This window comes from Sorex araneus, chromosome 4 (assembly GCF_027595985.1).
Source record: "Sorex araneus isolate mSorAra2 chromosome 4, mSorAra2.pri, whole genome shotgun sequence".
Taxonomy (NCBI): domain Eukaryota; kingdom Metazoa; phylum Chordata; class Mammalia; order Eulipotyphla; family Soricidae; genus Sorex; species Sorex araneus.
The window spans coordinates 154,911,764-154,934,991 of NC_073305.1; positions in this window are offsets into that span (position 1 = coordinate 154,911,764).

The window sequence follows — 23,228 nt, forward strand, 5'->3', positions numbered from 1 at the left end:
AGCATTTCATCAGTGGTTTTAGCATTTTACTCTGGATTTTAAAGCATTTTTAAGTTACTCTTTCTTCCATATCAATATGACTTATAGATTCAGGATTATATCTAGGTCTTTAATTTATTTTTAATTGACTTTTGTGATTGATTAGTTACCAGTAACATTTGTTGAATAGACTTTCCTTGCTTCACTTCATACTCTGCTTTTTTGTCAAGGGTTAGCTGTCCATAAGTCTGATAATCTGTCTCTGTGCTATCAAATCTATTCCATTGGTCTAAAAGTCTGCCTTTATAGTATATTCTGAAACAATTGCATTCATAATTGTGTCTCAAAAAGTTAAGTACCTTGGAATCAGTTTAACAGAAGACATGAAGAACTTAAGAAGAAAATTATATCTTGAGAATTGTTGGGTGTGAGAAAGAAAGAAAGAAAGAAAGAAAGAGAGAAAGAAGGAAGGAAGCAAGGAAGGAAGGAAGGAAGAAAGGAAGGAGAGAGGGAAGGAGGGAGGAAGGAAGGAGAGAGGGAAGGAGGGAGGAAGGAAGGCAGGAAGGAAGGAAGGAAGGAAGGAAGGAAGGAAGGAAGGAGAGAGAGAGGGAGGGAGGAAGGAAGGCAGGAAGGAAGGCAGGAAGGAAGGAAGGAAGGAAGGAAGGAAGGAAGGAAGGAAGGAAGGAAGGAAGGAAGGAAGGAAGGAAGAAAGGAAGGAGAGAGAGAGAGGGAGGGAGGGAGGAAGGAAGGCAGGCAGGCAGGAAAGAAGGAAGGAAGGAAGGAAGGAAGGAAGGAAGGAAGGAAGGAAGGAAGGAAGGAAGGAAGGAAGGAAGGAAGGAAGGAAGGAAGGAAGAAAGGAGAGAGAGGGAGGGAGGAAGGAAGGCAGGCAGGCAGGAAAGAAGGAAGAAAGGAAGGAAGGAAGGAAGGAAGGAAGGAAGGAAGGAAGGAAGGAAGGAAGGAAGGAAGGAAGGCTATCAATCATTACTAAATGATACAAAAATAAGACACAAGAAATTAGAAGCACATCCCCTGTTCATGGTTTGGAAGGATTAAAATAGCCTAAATGATATTCCTATCCAATGCACTATACAAATTCAGTGTAGTCCTTATAAGAATAACCGTGACATTTATTAATGACAGACCAAGTGAAATTTATATTGATTCATACCCTCCCTCCTCACCTCTCTCAAATAACCAGTGAAATCCTAGGAAAAAAGACTTCCCTTTCCCAACTTTTAAGTTATGCTATAAAGCCATAGTAATCATTGTGGACATTTTATTATTGTAGTACGCTGTCAGAATACTAATTCCTGTGGAATCAGCCCTCAGAAAAATTTGATAAGATGGTTGTGTAGCTATCACAAATTTCTCTGCATTCCTTTGGGTCAATCTGAAACATTTTCAATGTGGTGTCTGGCAGTTCCTTAGTGGGATTTGGATGCAGTTTCTTTCAGTGACGATTTACTTATAGCGAAGGATTATTGACTTCTCTTTCTTCCCTCTGTCTCAACTTTTTTATTGGCATTTACCTGGAAGACTTCTCAAACAATTCTAATGTTTTTCTGGGATATTTTCTAGGGGAATTAAAATGCAGACGTCATCTACCATTTTCTTTGCCTGACCACTTTTGGTAAGAAACCACTATGTTGGTTTAGCCAGAATCCCTCTATCCTTGGTGTCTGATCAGTTTCCTCATCTTCCATCTTCCAACAGTGGAAACTGGTCACCCTGACCTTCAACCTTCACCAGGAATACCATTGAGGGTGTTAGCAAGAACACCTCAGGAAGCCCACTGTTTCCTGTACTTTGGGACCTTAGCTCTAGATTAAAAGTTCTCTTTAGTCTGTATAGAATCAGCCAGTTTATTCTTTTTTTAAATTTCTTTATTTTTATCTTTTTGGTATGATAGATGAATATTTGCTGGGACAGGGAATGCATTCACCATTAATTTATATATAATACTTTGGTGTCATATAATACTACATTTCTTCCCCTATCCTCCTTTTTTTCTACAATAGTGATGGAATTATTATTTTGTGGATAAAAGCTAAAATTTTGTAAAATTTCTTTAACTTTTACTGATAAAACAACAGGAACTTTTTAGTTTGCTCTCCATCTCTCTCTTTTTTAAGTTTCTGTCTTCTATTTGTTTTCTAGCAGGAAATTTACATTGATTTCTGTTATAAAAAGAAGGTAAAAGACTGTCACAAGCTGCTCCACAAGGCAATTAATCTCAATAATCAGTGAGCTGAATGGATATCATTCAGAGTCAAAGATACCACTCTGCAAATTCAAGAACACTAAAACCCAAATTATTTTAAATCTCTCCCCAGATGAAATATTGATGCTCCCTATTGCAATCTGTAAAGCAAAAGAGAATGATTTTCATGACTTTAGAAAAAAAAATCCCTGGAGTCAATTTGGCTGTGGTTTCCTTTTATCTTTCAATTGGCTTATTGTTTCAGGCTCCATCCCTTACTCTGAAGCAATTTATACAGAAAAGAGGTTTTTTTTATTTGCATATTGTGTTGCAGAATTTGAAACATGTTTCCTTGGAAACTTTGGTTGTCAGGAACAGTTATTTACATAAACAATGTTTTCATCAAAGCTAATGTTTCCAAAAGAGGAGAATGTTAATAGTTTGCTCCAGATAAAGCATGAATTAAAATGAAAATCCTTTTTATGCTGACATTCATCGTGACTAGCAGAACTTGGTTGCTTCTTCAACAAAATTAAATAATAAAAATAAAATGCTTCTAAATATGCATTAGGTTGCATATAAAATAGTAAAGATGTATGACATATATATTTATTTATTTATATATTTATTTATTTGTATATATATGAACACCTCTCCTATTCAATTCAGGACTGGTAGGTGAAAAATTAATTAAAATAGTTGTTTAAAGTTGGATATCAGAAACAAATTGTATATATTTTACCTTATTTGGGTCACATCTCCCATCTGGTTCTCAGGATGCCAGGGAAACCCACCAGCAATTCTCAGTCAACTGGGCCTAGACCCACTTCATGGGCCTGAGGATGTGGAGCTGTGTGACCTGTGGAAATGAGGACTTCCTGGGCCACCCGTGCAGTGCTGGAAGGCCCTCAAGGTTTCACCTGGTGATGCTCAGGGACCTTATGGGTCTTGAAAATTTAACCTGGTTTATGGGGCTGGAGCAATAGCATAGTGAGTAGGGTGTTTGCCTTGCACGCAGCCGACCCGGGTTCAATTCCCAGCATCCCATATGGTCCCCTGAGCACCACCAGGAGTAATTCCTGAGTGCAGAGCCAGGAGTAACCCCTGTGCATCACCAGGTGTGACCCAAAATAAAAAAAAAAATTTAACCTGATTTAGCATTTGCCTTAATATACTATCTCTCAGCTCCTCATCATTTCATATTATATTAGTATTAATTTTGGATCATTCCTTTAAAAAAGTTTTAAGAACTGTTTTACAAAACTGTAATCAGTAGGGTTTTAAACACAAAACATCTGAGCATGACATCCTCTGCCAGTGTGTTGGCTTCCCTTCACCATGTCCCAGAGTCCCTCCCACCCATTGTCTACCCACCCACGGTAAGTTTCCTACTCTATTATAGTTCTCCGTTTTTGTTGCTTTGGGCCATTCGTTATTCCCCTACTCTATTTTTTTATACCTTCTATGCGGAAGATCATTTTGTGTCTGTCATTCTTCTGACCATGCTCAGCATGATACTCCAGAGCCATCCATTAGCAGCAAACTGCATGATTTTATCTTTTCTTACAGTAGAGCAGTATTCCGTTGTGTATATATATCATAATTTCTTTCTCCAGTCATCTGTTCTTGGATACTTGGTTATTTCCAGATTTTGGCTATTGTGAAAAGTTCTACAACAATATAGTAGTGCAAATGTCTTTTCTAAATACCTTTTGGGCCCTTGGGGCAGATGCCAAGAAGTAGAATTGCTGGGTCATAAGGGAGCTCATTCCTATTTTTTGAGAAGTGTGGCCATATTGTTTTCAATCAGGCTGGACTAGTTGGCAGTCCCACCAGCAGTAAATGAGGGTTCCAATTTTCGTCACATCCAAGCCTCCATGCCAATACTGGTTGTTTTTACTGTGATTTGTGAACTCTTACCCATATGAGATGGCATCTCATTGCTTTGATTTGCATATACATGATGACAAGTGATACAGAACTTTTTTTTTTAATAATGTAGGGGCACTGCTATTTATTCAGCCATTGATTAATCTCCACAGTACTTTTTTCCCCCATTCTATTCTGAATGTTAACTTAATTTTATTATTTTACTATTATTTCCCCCCCACCCCTTTTTTTGATTGACTGTGAGACACAGCTACAAAGCTTTAATGTTTGAACTTCGGTCATATAATGATCAAACACCCATCCCTTCACCAGTGCACACTTTCCATCACCAAAATTCCCAGTATCCACCAACCCCACCCCACACCATTCCAACCCTTTCCCTGCTTGTGTGGCAGACAATTTCCCCCATACTCTCTCGCTACTTTGGTTACATTTGATATTTTGAAACCAGTCTCACTATCACTCAAACCTGCCAAAAAGGCAATGCTAGTCGATTTGTTTTGTATTGATTGTTATGGATAGAATATCCAGGAAATTCTGTGTCATTATCTTCCGGGAGCTTTCTTTCTTTCTTTCTCTCTCTCTTTCTTTCTTTCTTTCTTTCTTTCTTTCTTTCTTTCTTTCTTTCTTTCTTTCTTTCTTTCTTTCTTTCTTTCTTTCTTTCTTTCTTTCTTTCTTTCTTTCTTTCTTTCTTTCTTTCTTTCTTTCTTTCTTTCTTTCTTTCTTTCTTTCTTTCTTTCTTTCTTTTTCTTTCTTTCTTTCCTTTCTTTTTGCGTCACACCTGGCAAACGCCCTACCGGCTGTGCTATTTCTCCAGCCCCTCTTCCAGGAGCTTTAGTTTGGAGTCTCTGGGTCTTGACCGTTGATGAGATTACATGTTGCCTGGGGCAGTTTGTGGGTGTGACTGCCAAGCTATTGCAAAACTGTTGACTTGAGGGGAGGAGGCTCAGTCCTGATCCAAGCGAGCTTGGAGATCTCAGTCATGGATTCCCATGTATCTGGGTTTTCATGCTGGTCTGCTCTCTGGTGAGGTTCATCCTGTTTTGGGTGAGGCTCATCTGAGCATGTGGAGAATGGCTTTGGGCATGGCAGTGGTTGGGTTATGGAGGTTTTCAGATGCCAGGGTTCTGCATCTGCATTGGGGCAGGGAGGAAAACTCAACCCGGCCCCTCTAAGATGCCCTGGTGAAGACAGCCTGGTGTGGGGTCAGGGAATTTCGTAGCACTCTTTTCTGGGAGCTTTGGTTTATAGTCTCTGGGTCTTGGCCATTGATGAGGCTACATAGAGCCAGGCGCAGTCTGTGGGTGTGACTGCCGACCTATTGGAAAACTGGGGACCTGGGGGGAGAAGGCCGAGTCCTGATCCAAGTGAGTTTGTGGCTCTCAGTCATGAGTTCCCACCTATCTCTGTGCTACAGGCCCTAAATGCATCTTTTGATCTCTTTTGAGATTTATGGGTCTCTGAAATAAGGCCAATAAATGAGCTTATATAGCTGAGGCAGAGGTGGTTTGTGGGTGTGTCTCCCACATGCCTAACTTTTGGCTGTTTAGTTCTTGGTAAACTTAGCCCTAAGTTGTTGGGGTCTGACCAAAGGCACAGCAGCAATTTTGGGGTATCTGGAAGTCTGAAGGCACCATCAAGCTGCTGATGCACTCGCCCCACAGGTACAGGTTGATACAGAACATTTTTTCTTATACCTTTTGATCATCTACTTGTCATCTTTGAGGAAGTCTTTTTTCTCTTCCCTTTTTTAGTGGGACTAGTTGTTTTTTTAAATAAAGTTCTATAAATGCTTTATATATCTTGCTATCAACCCTTTATCAGTTGAGTGGTGGGCAAATATTTACTATCAATCAGTGGGGTGTCTTTTTATTCTGTTCATCATTTTCTTTGAGTGCAGAAACTTCTTAGTTTGATATCATCCCATCTGTTTATCTTTGCTTCTATTTACTTGGACAATATGTTAAAATCATGACCTGAATCCATATATTCTATTGAAGGAGGCTTAGGTAAAACACTTATGACATTGAATATTTTGTTTTCAAATTAAAGCAAATGAGTTTTAGCTTATTTGTCTATCAGTTAATGCAGTGTCAATTCCATTAAATGCTGAGTTTGCTGAGATAAATTTTTTTTTTAATTTTTAATCTGAATGTATCTGTACCATACTATGTAAGTTGCAGCTTTGTTTTTCTTAAACTTAATATGAGACTCCCACATACTTATAAAACAATTAAATTTAGTACAAATTCCTTTTAGAATTTTTTAAGTCTCTAGTGATTAAGTTTTTTTTCCCTCATCTATATTTCATATAACAGAGAAAATATATTAACAACACACAATTATGGTATTTTACAAAACATTTTATTTAGTTTACATAGCAAACTCATCATTAATCACATTTCATTCATTTACATCAAATTTAATTTAATTACATAATTATAGTATCAAGTACATCTGGCATAAACAGTTTAGAAAATTCAATGGAATCATGCATAGACTCAGTGTATTGAATTAAAAATATTGGTAGCAGCATGCTTATTAAAACAATATCTGAGCAGTTGAGGGAAGAAAAACCTTTATCCTACCCTTTTTGATTTTGTTGTCAGTCTTAAGAATAAAACAACAACTTAAAAATAATTATTATTCAAATTATTAAAGTTTGTACTGAAACCCACATATTTTATTGAATATTTTTACACATAGTTTACAGTTTTCCAAAGGAAAATGCTGACTTAAACAGCAATTTCACACAAAAATTTAAATACACCTTTAAAAAAATACAAGATGGGGAACTGGATTCAGGGTCTTCCTGGCCATATATATAATAAAGACCAGTGAGTTGTGTAAATGTGATAAGAAAGACTAGAGAGAATGCACACAGGTTAATTAAGACATTTACCTTGATGGGGGTCTACCTTCTTCCCTTTCTGCACTGCAAATGATCCCCTGAGCAGAGTGATCTCTGAGCACCTGAGGACCATTGGGTTTGGCCCCTTAGCCCTCGAGACTAAAGGGGTTGTGGAAGTGGGCAGTGGAACAGTGGGCCGGAAACATGGGAGAAGCCAAAGGAAGGAGAGAGTTTTCTTGGGTTTGCTTAAACAGGTCTGTCATTGGATCCAACTCCTGGTCTTAGCTGGTGATATCCTCTTCCTAGGACAGGGAGAATGTCTTTCTCACAGGAAATTTTATGATCTGTTTTTAGGTAGAAGCACAGAAGCCAGAGGGCCTTTCTGCATCTGCTCTTACTCAAGTTTCTAAGCCAAAATAATCGATGAGAACTCTATGAGAACGGGGACTATCTTGAAGATGAATGTTCTGTAAATCTTCAGCACCTACGTGTAGAGGCACACAGAGGGAGATCCATCCACTCTTCTGTTTCCTCTTCAGCCTGGTGAAAGAAACAAATTAATAACAGACTAGTGAGAAGAAAAAATAAAATTTTGTTCTATACATATGGAGCATTTACATGAGTCCTAAATTTTGGAGTAAAAGAGAGGGTTTATAATCTGAAGTAATGAATGGGAGAAGGTTTGGGGTGTGTAGGAGAATTCACAGGACAAAGCTTTGTCCCCTGATGTTCACCTTGTCTTAAACTTCTCTGATAAATATGCTGCTTTTGGTTATGTTCTCAAATCTGGGTAATCTTCATTCTGAATGTTATGGTCTATGGTCATGGTATCTCTTGAAGTTCACAAGGTCTTGACTGAAACTTAGTTCTACATACCAAAGTATCACATTTGGGAGTAATGCCTGCTTGAAAAAGTAATGTTGACTTGAAAAAGACTATCTGGACATTTTGGGGAAGCCTAATCCTATAGTCTCAAGCTCTGTGCTCTGTCCTGGTGATACAAGAATGAAGAGAATAGATGAGAATCTCTGCCAGCTAGAAGCAAGCGATTAACAAAGCAATGAATAGTTAGTAATGTATGATTATAACCTCTCGGCATAATGTCTCTGCCTGAATACCTTTCCATATTCATACTAGTCGCAACATATACAGTGTTCTTTCTTGGCCTAAGGCCCAGCTCTCTCAGACTGAAAAAGATCTGTTGAAGTTATGACCAGTCTTGTCCATACACAACCAAGCATCCACTTCCTTCCTTCCCTACCCCTCCGTTCCTCTGTTCCTCCCTCCCCTTTCTCTCCTCTTTCTCTCTCATTCTCTCTTTCTCTCTCATTTGCTCTCTCATTCGCTCTCTCATTCGCTCTCTCTTTCTCTCTTTCTCTTTCTCTCTCTCTCTCTCTTTCTTTCTTTCTTTCTTTCTTTCTTTCTTTCTTTCTTTCTTTCTTTCTTTCTTTCTTTCTTTCTTTCTTTCTTTCTTTCTTTCTTTCTTTCTTTCTTTCTTTCTTTCTTTCTTTCTTTCTTTCTTTCTTTCTTTCTTTCTTCCTTTCCTTTAAGGAAGGAATGCATGCCGTCTATGTGAAAAGACATTCTGTAGCATGAGCTATTTTAGCTGAGCACTTGGTCAACAGTAGGCTGCAGTCAGGATGCACGGGGCACCAATCCATACTGGGTGGCAGGGAGTGAGGAGTGGGAGCATCCCAGTGGCATTCAGAGGCCTAGTGATCACTCCTTGATATCCAATTGCCAGTACAGACCTGACACTTGGGTGGGGTGGTTAGTCTTGAGCTGTAGTCAGGGTGGCCTGCTGGAACCCTCTGAGCTCTCTCCTTGGCCCTCAGTATTTTTACAGTGGAAAACAACAGTAATGTACTCTATTTAGTCAAATGAACAGCATCTGGAGCCAGAGAGGTAGTACAAGAGGTGAGGCACTTTTAGCATGAGATTATGCCAGCCAGGACCCTGGTGTGAAATATGCTCCTGAAGCACTGCCGGGGTTGCTACTGAGTTAGGATCAGGGAGAGCTCCTGAGCACCACTGGGTGTGGTACACACCTGAAAGTAGATGGAATCTTCCTTAAGGATTTGTAGCACATTATTATTGATGATAATGATGCCATCATATTTCTTTTTCACTGACTCACCGAAAATACTTTCTTTCAGAAAATACAACTGCTGCTGTGTTTCCCCTGTTACAATATATCAATTTTATTTTGTTATTTTAATTTCAAAACTGATTATCTTAATAAAGAATATGTTTAGCTATAGTTATATATAACTATTTTTGTCCAGGCCACAAACCACCTTTCTAAACCTTTTTTTAGTTGAGTTATTTTTTTTTCTATCCAATACTTTTTTATACCATATTATGTCAGAGCACTTAAGAAATATGCTTTTAGAAGAAAAAATTTGTTCATTTTGTCTTATCTTTTGAAGAAAAGAAGTCAGAGGACAATGTTGTTTTTTTTTTTAAGCAAGCACTCAACATACACAATTTTATGTAGCCATTAAAGTATTCCCACTGTGTCAGAAAATAAAATACTATTTTTCAACACTGCTTCTTCCTACTCTCTCTTCAAACAAACTCAGCTTAATTGTAGTCTTTCTTTTGTGGCTATTGTAATTTCTTGTGGAGCAATTTTAGTCAAAGCAGAATCACTTATATGTATGGAAATTAAGAGGTGGAAGTTGGAGAGGGTGGGGCTTGGGAGCCAAAACATACTGGTTGGTGTCTCTTGTTTTACTGAATAATACCGAGTAGTTTTTAATTTTTTTTGTTTTTAGAAAACATTTTTAATATTTTTAAGTTGAATTTTTTGATGCAGCCATTATTTACTAGATACTGACTATGTAAAAGCCATATTTCTAAGCATTTGGGATTTTTTTTTGTGAATAAAACAACCAAGATTTATCTCCTTGTTCATTTTCTGTCAGGGCAGAAATTTTTTTTTAAATAAGCCTAAGAAAGAAGTTAAAGTTTGTTAGATGATAAATATAATGGCAAAAGGAGGAGGATTGAGAGCAGTAAGTGAACTGTGATGTCTGGGTAAGTCCCATTTGATAGGTAATATGTTGGCTAAAGTTGCGAGAGGAAAAGGACAAGTTTTGCAGTAAGAAAGAGAGTGAGAGAGAGAGAGGGAGAGATATTGAGAGAGGCAGAGAGGGGGAGGGAGAGAGAGAGAGAGAAAGAGGGAGAGAGAGAAAAGGAATCGCTATTTTCCGAGGTGGAAATGTGCTAGCGCTTATAGAAGAGAGCAAAGGATTTGGAGGCAGAAGGTGAATGACAGAGAATATTAAAGCGAAATTAGAGCTGTAGAGTTGTGAGGTCTTACATTTTAAGTGGATTGCTCTGGTTTACTGGACTGAGAGTAATGTGTTTGTGGGGAAAGAATGAAGTAGGAAGGAAGGCTATTAAAATAAAGTAAAGGAGAAATATTGACCATGTGGACTCTAGGTTTTACATGATATGATTCTGGAAGTAGTTGAAGTCAGAAGCTTTAAGTACTTAAACTGGGTGGGGGGGGGTGTCTCCCACGCACAGGGCACCAGGCAGCTATATAGTAATTAGTAGTTGTTGGCCAATCCAGCTAATGATTCAAGGCAAACACCCAGAAACGTAGTATCGGGGATAACTGGACTAACTCTGTACTACTGGGGTCCCTCAGAGCTGAACCTAATGATATCTGGGACACTGTGGTGTCAGAAATCAAACCCAGATGTGTTATATGCCAGGCATGGTACCCCAACTGCAGTATTTTCTCCTGGCCCTAGATTATGAAATATTTTCAAATAAAAGTATCCTCACGAGAGATAGCTCAAAGGGCTGAAGCACATGCCTTGTATATATGAGGTCCCGAATTGGATCCCTATTGGGAAATCCACCTGAGCTCTGTCCAGTGTGGACCTGATGAATCTCTGCACGCAAAGACAGTCTAAGTAGTGGTCCCTAGGCCCTGAGCACCTCTAGGGCAGCTTCCCAATCTTCACGTCATACCGTAGAAATACTTTTTTAAAAAAGAAAACTCGGGCTGGAGTCATAGTGCAGTAGGTAGGGAGCACCATCAGGAGTAATTCCAGAATTCAGAGCCAGGAGTCATCCCTGAGCATTGCTGGGTGCCCACATGACAACAAATTTAAAAAATAAGTAAATAAAAAAGGAAATGAAAAATATTTTGTGTTATTTCTGAACACAATTTATTACTATTTTTTAGTTTAAAAAGAACTAGCTAGATTTTACTCAAACAGAGAGAATGTTTTTTAAAAGTGGGAGTAATAGATTGGAGACACATTTCGTAGATTGTACACAGATTAATTTTTATTAATTTTCATTTCTCAAAACTTTGAACATGAGTATCTCTAGTAATTATAGAAATGCTTTAATTCATAACAAACATTAATCTTGTTTTCAAAATAAACACCATAGTTAAGAAATATGACATATCCATGCATGTCTTATATATATATGTATATATATATATATATATATATAATCTCTTAGAGTGGGATTTTCCTAAACACATGACTTTATTCTCTTTAACACCAAGTTATGTGAAGTGGGGAAACTGACATTTTGAAATGTTTGCAGATGTATTTTACATTTCTCCCCTTCTCTAAATGCCAGCTCTGTTTAGGAGTTGAAAAACAAATCAAATATCACCAACCTATTTAACATTGTTGTCAAAATCATTCAACTTCTCATTTAGCTGTTCTCTAGATCTTTGACTCCCAATTACAGCAAGGGGTATAGTATTTTCTTTTTCAGCTTTTGCCCTCAGTTTCTATTTTAGAAACTTATTTTCTTTCCATGCAGTTGAAATTTATGTCATAATGTTTTATTACATTATAGTAATAAAGATATACTGAAAAATTTTAGTTGTTAAGAAGTGATATGATAGTGAGCATGATTAAAATGAATTCATGAATCTTGCAGTGAGGGAATCTGCCATAGAAATAAAGTCCAGTTATCTTCCTAGAGAGGAGCTGAAATGTCCTAAGCATCTTTCACATCAGTTGAGTTTGGCAGCCTGAATTTTACTGGCATTTAAAAACGTGTTAAAAGTTTCAAAATTTCTTCAGTTTGAGTACTGATAAGATTTTTTTTCTTATAAAACCAACATTCTGTTTATTGAATTTTAGGCAGTTTTCTCAGCTCTTTATAAAAATATCACCTTAAAATAATGACAGAAATGGAGGTAAAAATATCTTGTGGTAAGCATTCTCAATTTTGCTCCCTGCACGTAAGGGGTTGATCTAGTTTTTACTTATGTCAGGTTTAGTTGTCAACTTAAATACCACTCACAAATCTCTCTTTCTTGATCTTTACCCTGAATGGCAGTTTGTACATCTATCTGCATTCAGTTAATAAATCCCCAAGTGAACACATGATCTCCCCTACAAAGTCCACCCAAGTTCCACAACTCTATAAAAGTCATTTTCATTTTATTCATAGCACTTAATCTTTCCAATTGCTCTCCCCCCGCCACCAATGTGGATGAACACTTGATTCCTTTTATTATACGTCTTGTTATCAGGAAATTTTGTTCTCAGTTATTTTACTATATAGCAGCTATTTCTAATTCTCAGTGACCATATATAGGTAATAGATTTCAAAATAATTTTGCAGATGTCCTACCTTTCACTTTGCTCTTCATAATTTATTCCAAGTACAATAGCCAAGTGACCCATTAAAACATGATTAGGGATATTTCTTAGTCTCATACCCTGGGAGTTATTCCCTAACCATATACACATGCTCTCTCCTACTCCTACAATCTCTGCACTGCCTGGCATGACCCTTAGCCCTACAACGAATAAGCCAAAACCGTCACTTGTTTTCATGATATTTCTCTGCTGAAAAACTCTATTGATTCCCTAGTTCAGTAGGCATAAAGTAAAATATCTTACAATAGACTATATGACCCTATGGCCTGTTCTATTACATCTTCTATCCTGAAACACTAATCAAGATCTACCAAGTAGAAAACACTAGTAAACATTTAATCACAGATGAAACTGCTAAAAACTTCACGTTAGGAGTGAGAAAAATTTAGGAGAATTTAACAAACCTGACATCCATAACCTACTCAGCACAATATTTAATTAGATTAAGATGATAGCTGCCCCATTCATGTCTATTAGCTAAGCTTTGTAAAATAAGAACTTCTAAGGCAGCTGCTATTTTCTACAATTACCTGATTTTGTCACAGTTTGTACTATTACACTAAGACTAGGAATGTTATGATAAAGGGTAATATGATCAGAAAGAGTGAAAATAGATAATAGAAAGAGATTTTTTTAAGTTAGTAGATAAGAAAACTTATAAGTTCAAGAAAATAGGTAATGGGTAAAAAGATGAAAAATTAGAACATGTTCCTGTAAAGTTAGAAATTTTAAAAACTGACATGTTAAGGTTAAAATGAAAAATTCTGCATATAAAAGATTAGAAAGATCTGAAGACAGTGTTCAAAAGAAAGTGTCCAGTTTGAATCCTTAAAAAATAATAAAGTCAAAGACATATGGATCTTATTCATAGTATCTAGAGAAAAAAATTGTGGTAGAGGAAGAGGTTAAGTAGTAAAACATGAGCAATTACTTAAAACTGATGAAGACTCAAAAGTAAGACCCCAAATAATATTCATAAAAAGACAACTGAATACATACAAAGAACTATAATTGGGCATATGATAGCAAAACTTTGAGGACAAAAGTGAAAGATCTTGAAAAGAGCAAAAATATAAACAATGTTATCTTTGAAGCTTGAGATATATTAACTTCATGGGATGATGGACTTCAGAAATCAACAAAATCATATTTTAAATAAGCTAGAAAAATATTTCTACATGAATTTTATAGTAAATAATAGAATTTTCCAAAGGTGTAGACATAATGATTAATGATGCTTTCAGGCAAAGAAAGCATGAGAACTCATCACCAGCAGATTTGAATGAGCACAAATATTCAGGGAATTTCTCAGAAGTAAAATAGTACAGATAGAAATAGAAAAAATATTGAGGATAAGCTAAAAATGTGCATAAATCCAAACCTATACTGAGCATACAAAATAACACCAATAGTAATGACTATGCTCTTATATAAAAAATAAAATATATGAAAACATAAATTATGGGAAGAATGGAAGGTTTTCACTACAAACACTGATTTTTTTCCTAGCTTTTCTCCCAGGAGCTACAGATTGGTGACTTACAATGTACTGATATTGATCATTTTATCAAATATTTGCCATTATATAATGTAATTCATTAGCATTTGCAATACCAATTTCTTCATCTACCACAACCTTAACACTAAGCAGTATTATATATATAAAGTATCTTTAAGAGAACATTTGTGCTTAAAATGGTTAATATTGAGATTCCTTGAGATAATATCAGATTATTTAAAACTAACAAACACCAAAAACATTGGTGAACTCATGTAAGAAAAGACTGTTTTTTTTCTTAAGTAATTTCTAACAGCTAATGTGAGCTTTCTCTGTTGCTAGGAAGTCTTAAATAGATTGTTCGGTGAGTTCTGCCTCCTTTTATCATATATAGTTTCTACCATCTTTAAGAAACTTTAAATTTTCTGTCTTTGACTGGCAAAAAGAAAATGCAAAGAAACCATAGTTGTTAACAGGTCATACCATTTTGGCTCACACTGCTATCCTGCCTAATGCTGGCAAAGTATTGAAATTGTAGACTTCAGGTGGAAAATAGGCTTCCAGTAGGTATTTTCACATTGGTAAAAAGAGATCACAAATTGATATTGAAGAGTTAACTAGATCTGTCACAGATTTTTGAATAAGTAAATAACTGAATTATTTTGAATTTGTAATGAAATTTTGCCTCCATCACAATAATGTTATACCACATTGATAATTAAATAGACCATTAACTTTCTGCTGTGGGGAGAAGAACATGCTAAGTGTTTTTTGCTATTAGGTAAAAATTTAGTTAAATCACTTAGCTATGCATATTGTTAGAATGGTAAGCTGTCGTATAATCACTATTATATGATATATATGTTAATGGATGCATGCATTTTACTTGAGAAAAATACTTGTGCATTTTGACCCACCTACAATGAATTTAATTAAGTAAAGACACTAAAAATAGAAGTTGTTAAGAATATCTTAAAATGTGAATAATTATGATATCTACATGCAGTGGATCATATATGAATCCTTTTCTAATTCTACCTACAGCAGAAATAGGATACTGAAGTTTTAATAACTTTCAAGGTTTAGATGAACATTTTCAGAACTTACTCCTGTTAAACACGAGAAAGTAGAAACAAATAAAAATGTTCATATTTAAAGAGATGATGCTGAAATGCTTATTTCTTAAAATCGCTCATACTTTAACTGTAAAAAACAAGATAATTATGGTGCTCTCATTTTTGACCTAAGCCCATATTCATGGAAGAGAAGACTATTTTGACAATATAAATTCAAGCTCACCGGCTATTTGCATATATTAGATACAGGCTGCAGTATAAAGTTCAATTAATTGGAAGACATTTTGTGAGATGCAGTAACAAAATAACACATAAAGTGTGTCTTATAATAGTAAACCTAAATTAAATTTCTACTCTTGATTATTAACACTAACGATTTAATTTGGAAATCCTACTTTTCAGTCTTTAATTTACAAATAGCAACATTTGAGGCAATTATAGTTATCCAGTGATATATGTATTTGCTACTCGGAGTCAAATGAGATGGCCATTTAGAAACTGCTCAATCTTATATACTGAACTCCTATCATTTTCCTCAACCCATTTAGGTTTAATGAAAAACTCTTACCAGTTATCCAATTTTTCAATATCCATATTAAATTAGTGCCCCAAATTGTGCTTATAAAATCTTGAGTTCATTCACTGGAGCAAAGTTCGTGTTCAAAAGGCATTTTTTAGTACAACACAATAAAGATACATTAAAAAGTTTTAAACATCATACTGAATGCTAATTATATCTGATCAAATAATATTAAACTTTTTTGTTGCTCCTTTTGTCTTTTCTTTATTATTGAATATAGCAGTTTCATTTTTAAAACTCAGTGGCAAATGAGCTTATTTCAATTTTGCAATAGTTGTGGATGGTGAGATCAATTAGTTGGTTTTTCTTTTGTTAGATGCAGAATTGTTACTCGTATTTTATAATAGAGTATTTTGGATAAACAGGATAAATGATGAGGTACTTATTAATATTTATTTTACCTTTAGGGTCACATTTCATTGTTAGAATCAAGGAAATTTTGGTCCTTTTGTAAATACTATAAACCATTTTTACAATATTTTCATTACATTATATATTTCGCTCTGTATCAACATTTAATTCCTGAGTTATATTCCATTCAATCAAGTTTTGTTTTTGTTTTACACATTTCTTGGTTAGATTTGCCAATATTCTGTTAAGGATTTTTGCAGTTATATTTTGCAAGATTCTGTTGTATTGTTTTATTTGGCTTAAATGATCTATTCTGATATACCTGTGAGAGTTATTCTGATCTTACAAAATGAGTTGAAAAGTTATCATTATTATGAAAAAATAGTTTAAAAATTATCTAGTTCTTAGATATTTTTTGAATTAAATGTCACCTCCAAATTCACAGGATGGTTCAATAGAAAAGAAGGGCTTTACTGGCAAGAAGACAATTTGTAATTCGGGAATCCAGTCTGCCAACACTTTCTTATGATCAAGCAAAAGAAAGAAGAAAGGCAGTGGGTCTATCTTTATGCAAAGTAGAAATATGTATTTAGGAGTTTTTCAGGGAAAAATCATGCACACTACTGAGAGACAATTGTGAGCATGCATTGCTGAGGAACAAAGAGCAAACGTAATCATACATCACTTATATAGAAAATGATAAAGAAAATGCCATTGGATGCGTAATTTTTAGCATCATGATAAAATAGGTGACTGTCGAGGAAAGCTCTACTGCTATATCTTCACTGATTCAACGAGAGGCATTAGATTCTTATCAGTAAAACTTTATCAGCATGAAGATCTTTTGATCTCATCAAAGTTAGAAAAATATAACAATGTTGGTCTTCCAGGGTGGTGTCATCAGTTTATCCAACTGTAAGTCTAAGATCAGTATATTTTGTTTTCTTAACCACAGAGATTACATCTTAGTTTTGATGAGATCAAAAGGCTACAGAAAGTTGCACATATTTTTACTATTTGATTATGTCACTGATGAAGTTATCTGTTTATTTCTTCATCATGAAGACAATACTATTAAAAATTCCATCTTTAGGGCTGGAGCAATAGCACAGCAGGTAGGGCGTTTGCCTTGCATGCGGCCAACCCGGGTTCGATTCCCAGCATTCCATATGGTCCCCTGAGTACTGCCAGGAGTAATTCCTGAGTGCAGAGCCAGGAGTAACCCCTGTGCATTGCCGGTTGTGACCCGAAAAAGCATAAATAAATAAATAAATAAATAAATAAATAAATAAATAAATAAATAAATATTCCATCTTTAATAATTAGAAGGCATCTAAGATGGTTATCTACCAGCCAAAGTTTGTTTCTGTTTGTGTTTTTTAATGGACTGTACCAATTTTTCAGATAAAAATTATATTCTCAAAAAAAATCTGCTTTTCACCTAAATCACTTGTACATCTGTTGCTTATTTCAAGCATTTGTATATTTTCTAGATTCAGTTTTGTTACTGACCTATCTTTGTTACTGTAATTTAACTCAGTTGGAAGTCACTAAACAAAATAATTATGTTTTAAAAAATTATTGAATCAATTTTTAGGCTTAGCTCATGAACTATGTTGATAAAATTTTCAAGGTGTACTTGGCAAGAATGTACATTCTTCAGAGTTTGGTGTAATATCTATAAATGTCCATTAGATCAAGTTAGTGGGTAATGTCCACATCTCCCTTACTTTTATAAACTTTTTAATAAATGTCTTATTAGTTAATAAATACTTAAAATCTGCTGTTACTCATGGTGGCATATTTCTTGCTTTATTTATATAAAAGAGTCTCTTGCCTGCACACCTGGCTGTTTTCCCCGGGGCCCCTCGGAGAGTATGGGCTCCAGCTTCCCTCCCCACCCCGAGCAGAGCTCCCAGCGGCAGAGGACCACCAGTACCTAGCTACAGTCATGCTGAGGCTCCTCTCCACACGTTCAGACAGGCCTCATGCATGAAGGTACCGGCAGAGGAATCCAGGTGTGTGTAATCCCATCAACGTCCAACATCCAGAGAGAGACTTAAAAGCAAGATCCCAGAAGCTATATCTTGAGCCTACTTCTCCCTCTAGGAGAAACTGACAGTCTTCTGAGAGTTGCCTGCCCACATGGGACAGCCTTGCAAGCTTCCCATGGTCTATTCATATGCAAAATCCAGTAGCAAGCTGGATCTCATTCCCCTGACCCTGAAGAGCCCCCAGTGCAACATCGTTGGGAGGGCTGAGTCGAGATAGACTTCTAAGATCTCATGAAAAGGACGAAATGAGATGTTACTGAGCCCGTCCGAGAAATTGGTGATTAACGGGATATTGTGATTGTGATTTATATAAAATGACTTCATATTTTTTACGTTGTTAGCTGCAAGAACATTTAAATTCATTATGCTTCTTTAGAATATCTTCATTATGAGATTTTGTCTTTCATATTTTTAGGGTTCTTGTATTGTACTTTGTATTACTGCATATTAATATATTCACATCTATTTTTCTATGAGTGCTTTTTATACGGTATGTACTTTTGTTTTGTTTTGGGGTCACACCCAGTGATGCTCAAGGGTTACTTCTGGCTCCGCACTCAGGAATTACTACTGCAGGTGTTTGAGATGACAAGGGATGCTGAAGATCAAATTTGGGTTGGTCATGTGCAAGGCAAATACCCTACACACTGTACTATCTCTCTGATCTAATCCATAGTGTATACTTTTCTATTTTCTAGCCTTTTACTAGAAATCTATCTGAATCTTTATATATATGAGTCTTTTTAAAAGGACATATAATTTGACTTAAAAATATGCAATGTGATAATGTCTCCTTAAATTTGAAGTGTCAGACCAACAGTCTTCCTGCATTTTCTGTATACAAGAGGCCAGGTTTCACACCCCGCACCACATGGTCACCTTGAGCACCACTGGGACAGCCCTCCAGTAAAGAGCCAAAAGTTACTTCTGAACACTGGTAGGTGTGGACCCCAAATCACAGATACACACACAAATTGGAATATTTATAATGAAATATTACTCAGGCAAAATATTGCACTGTAGTACTGTAGCACTGTTGTCCCACTGTTCATCGATTTGCTTGAGCGGGCACCAGTAACATCTCCATTGTGAGACTTGTTACTGTTTTTGGCATATCGAATATACCATGGGTAGCTTGGGTAGCTTGCCTGGCTCATCCATGCGAGCAGGATACTCTCTGTAGCTTGCCGGGCTCTCTGAGAAGGACAGAGGAATCGAACTCAGGTTCGACATTGCAAGGCAAACACCCTACCCGCTGTGCTATCCCTCCAGTCCAGGCAAAATATTACTCAGATAAAATATTGTATCACTTGAATCACTTGTCATCCTGTTGATCCTCAATTTGCTCAAGTGGGCACCAGTAATGTCTCCATTTGTCCCTGTCGAGTGCTAGTACAGCTCAATGATATCTGCTCAATCCAGGGACAGGAAGAGCCTCAAATCTTTCATTCAGGGTTTTGACGAAGAAGTCTGACCATCTCCTTGGTGGGCGGCCACATTGTCTTTTGAATCCAGTCGGTAACAGCTCTAGTCCAGAGGGTGTCTCTGAATCACATTACGTACTTGTCCGGCCCATCTGATTTTCGATGCCTTGGCAAACTAGACAGCATCCCCGATTCTTGAACATTGATGGAGGTCAGAACTCAGGATTCCTTCTCTCACTTGGGTGAAACGTGATAGTCCAAGCATATCTCTTTCGATTCCTCTTTGGGATACCCAAATAGCATTCTCATCCTGTTTGTGTGGGGCCCAGGTCTCTGAGGTGGATGTTATTGAAGGAAGAATGGTGGAGTCGAAAAGATGTGCCCGGAGCTGGAGTTTCTTCGTCCTCTTAGCCATTTAAACATTAAGTGGTTAACTTAATATTAATATTAACTGAGATAAAATATTACTCAGGTAAAATTTTCTTTTTATCTGAGTAATATTTTTTCCTTACCTTTTATTTTGGTGAAGGGAGTAATATTTATTCTTTTTGCCTGAGTAATATGTAAGTAAAATAGATAAGAGGGAGAAAGACAGATGTTAAATGTTTTCATTCTTATGTGGGAAATAGAGGATAAAAACAAAGGAGCAGATAAAACAAAACAAAGATTGCTTGGAGTTTGACTACAAGATTTAGGTTACTGGTAAGGGAGAGAGAAAGGCAATCAAAAAGAAAGGCTCAGTAGGCCATAAGTTTGAGATAGTGATACTTCAGTGGTGAATGTGAATTGTTACCAGTCTTTGAAGAGATGTGAAATCATACCCCTGAAACAAATCATACCCCTGAAATCATATCCCTGAAACAAAACAAGTTGATATAATAAACCAATGCTATATCAATTAAAACCAGAAATATTTAAAAACAAATTATTTAGTCTATTTGTGCTTCATGTAGCTATTTATAGATTTAGATTTTAAGTTACACTTTTCTTTATGTTTGATATTTCATCCATTTTTATTTGCATTTTTTAATTTTCTTGTCAATCTTTTGAGAAATAACTATTAGATTTTGGCTATATTCTTGGTTTAATTTTGCTTTTAGTTGTTTTTCTAGAGAATATAATATGAAATCTTAATTTTCTCACTTCTACATTACTGCATCACCATGTGACTATTTAGTTGTATTCATTTTCCCATCCACAATGCCTTTGCTTTTATATATTTTTTCTGCACATGTAATTAATACTTTTTCTTGATTTATCCTTTTCCCTCAAGAAATCAGAGAACTATCTCACATTCATGTTTATCTAGACCTATAATTTATCCACAACATCACCTGTGGATTAGCTCGAGCAGGCGCCAGTAATATCTCCATTCATCCCTGTCATATGCTAGTGTAGCCCAATGGCATCTGCTCGCTCCAGGAACACATAGCACTGCACTGTAGCACTGTTGTCCTGTTGTTCATCGATTTGCTCAAGCGGGCACCAATATTGTCTCCATGTGATACTTGTTGTTACTGTTTTTGACATATTGATTACTCCATGGGTAGCTTGCCAGGTTCTGCCATGCAGGCTGAATACTCTCGGTAGCTTGCTAGGCTCTCTGAGAGGGACAGAGGAATCGAACCCGGGTCAGCCATATACAAGGTAAATAAATGCCCTACCTGCTGTGCTATCACTGTAGTCCCCAGGAACATGAACATATATATATATATATGTATATATATGTGAATATATCCACAACATATTTATTATAAATTATTGTTCAGGGAGGCTAAGCTCTATTGTATAATAGTGACAGAAAATATGTCGCTCTTAGGCTGTAATATAGTTTTTGACCTTTAACAATCACAAGGTGGAAATATTCTTTTTCTTTCTTTGAAAATCTCTAATGATATCAATTTTCTTTTGTAACATGTTCTGTGTTTTATCATAGTTAGTTAACATGTTTGCCTTGGCTGTACCCTAACAGTATAAATTTAGCAAAGAAAATAATTTTCTCACATACTTTATATCAAAGTGCATTCCTGGTTTAATACATTGCACGGACTGTGTACCCTGGAGGAGTTGAATTACAAATAGTCTAATAATTCATATTATATTCACCAGCAGAGAGAGAAACATCTCTGTTGGCAAGGTAAAATTGTGCACCCCCACTTAGTTTTAGAGCTGAAAATAAATAAGTTTAAAGGCAAGTATATAAAGGACAGTATTCCTATTTTTTTCTTTTTTTTGCTTTTTGAATCACCCCCAGTGATGCTCAGGGAAGACCATATGGGATGCTGGGGATGGAACCCCTACCCATTGTACTGTCACATGGGCCCCAGTATTCCCTTTTTCAAACTACTTATCTCAATATATTTTGCACATTTTCTTAGCACATGGTTGCCAAGTATACTAAATAATAATGCATAGTAATATCATAATAGTAATGCTGCTTTCAAACACCAGTTAAAATATAAATTCCAGATAAATTAATATTAAAAAATAAAGTTACTCAAATTATGTTAATTGTTCAATTTTAGTAGTTTTTTTTAATTGATTCACCATGAGATGCACAGTTACAAAGTTTTTCGTGATTGTTTTTCAGTCAAACAATGTCCCAACACTCAAGATGTGTTTTATCTGGCCACCCTACTCACAGTACAATCAGAATGTTCACAGTCCTACTTGAGTACTTTCTAAATATTTGCCTTCTTATGGACCATTTCTAAATCTAAGATGTTTTCTCTCAACCTCAGTTCTTTCATGAGGATAGTTTTATTAGTATTTCTTTTTGATTTTTTAAGATGACAGCAAATTGACAAAACTCCTGTATTTGTAAGTAGTAACAGTAGGCTAATCCTTGAATTCTAAAGTCTCATTTAATGTACTCAAGTTAATATGAATTTTTTGGTATCATATATATATATAAATGCTATATTCTATAGAAATGGTTGTATTAGTGTAGTTGCAAACTAGAAACCAGATACAAAGATCTTTTCAAAAGCAAAGTGTATTCAAAACAGTTTTAAAAATGAGACTTTTGGCAGGAGAACTTCCTGTTTGTTTGCATCATTAGAATATAGCCTTCCAATTGAAAGGCTTTTTTTTTTCTTTATCCTTTTTGCTGGAGTTGGGGGTCCTGCCGACTATCCTGGAGGTGTTCATGGGATATTTCAAGCTTTTTTCTCAGGGTTGACCCCTGACTGTGTTTGGGAGACTGCATGCCTGGAATCAAACTAGTTTTAGTTGCATGAAAGACAAACACCTTAGCCCCTGACCTATCTCTCTGGTCTCCTGAATAGTTGTTTTCTTTTCATGTAAAGTATTTTAAAGATTTTTCACAGGGTATTAAAAATTTCAAGTGATTACTTGGGGTTGTGGGGTCTAAAAAATCAATGAGAAATCATTATGAAAGCATAATTTAAACCATTTATTAAACCCATAAAATTACTCATTATCACAAAAGCTTTTCTTTCCATATTACGTATAGCTAACTGCGCACCACAACTTTCCCATCATAGTAAGTAGGAAATCAAAAAATAGACCATGATTGGAATTAAGAAAGAATAATAAATAGTTACTAAAGATTCATTTATCTAAATTATTTTTTGCTGGAAAACTAATGGCAAGTGATTCATTTACAAATTTATATTTAAGGTTGAGTCTCTCAGAGAATATTATTTTTA